Here is a 327-nt window from a genome sequence, read left to right as displayed (position 1 = left end):
TTGTTGACGTGCCGAGTGTGCACATTTTGGTTATTTTCTGAAGATTTTCGTCCGGGTATTTTTGATTCGACGATGTTTTTAGTCGACTGGATTTTTCTGTGTAATTGAAAATTGTCTGTGCAGTAGAATAAATGTTCTGAAATATTATTATCTATATTATGTGCAAATTTAGTAAATTGTTATTTTCAGGAAAAATTGTGTAAATTCCGTATACTGCCATTGTGCTGCCCGGATTTTGTCTGATTTTTGATTTGTCCGGATTTCTTCTGAATTGATATGCTATCTGTATATGCTATAAAAAGGGAGTTATAAGGGGCCTGGATCCTA

This window comes from Dendrobium catenatum, unplaced genomic scaffold (genome assembly GCF_001605985.2).
Source record: "Dendrobium catenatum unplaced genomic scaffold, ASM160598v2 fragScaff_scaffold_827, whole genome shotgun sequence".
Classification (NCBI taxonomy): domain Eukaryota; kingdom Viridiplantae; phylum Streptophyta; class Magnoliopsida; order Asparagales; family Orchidaceae; genus Dendrobium; species Dendrobium catenatum.
The sequence above is the reverse complement of the archived record's forward strand: the minus strand, read 5'-3'. Positions refer to the sequence as shown.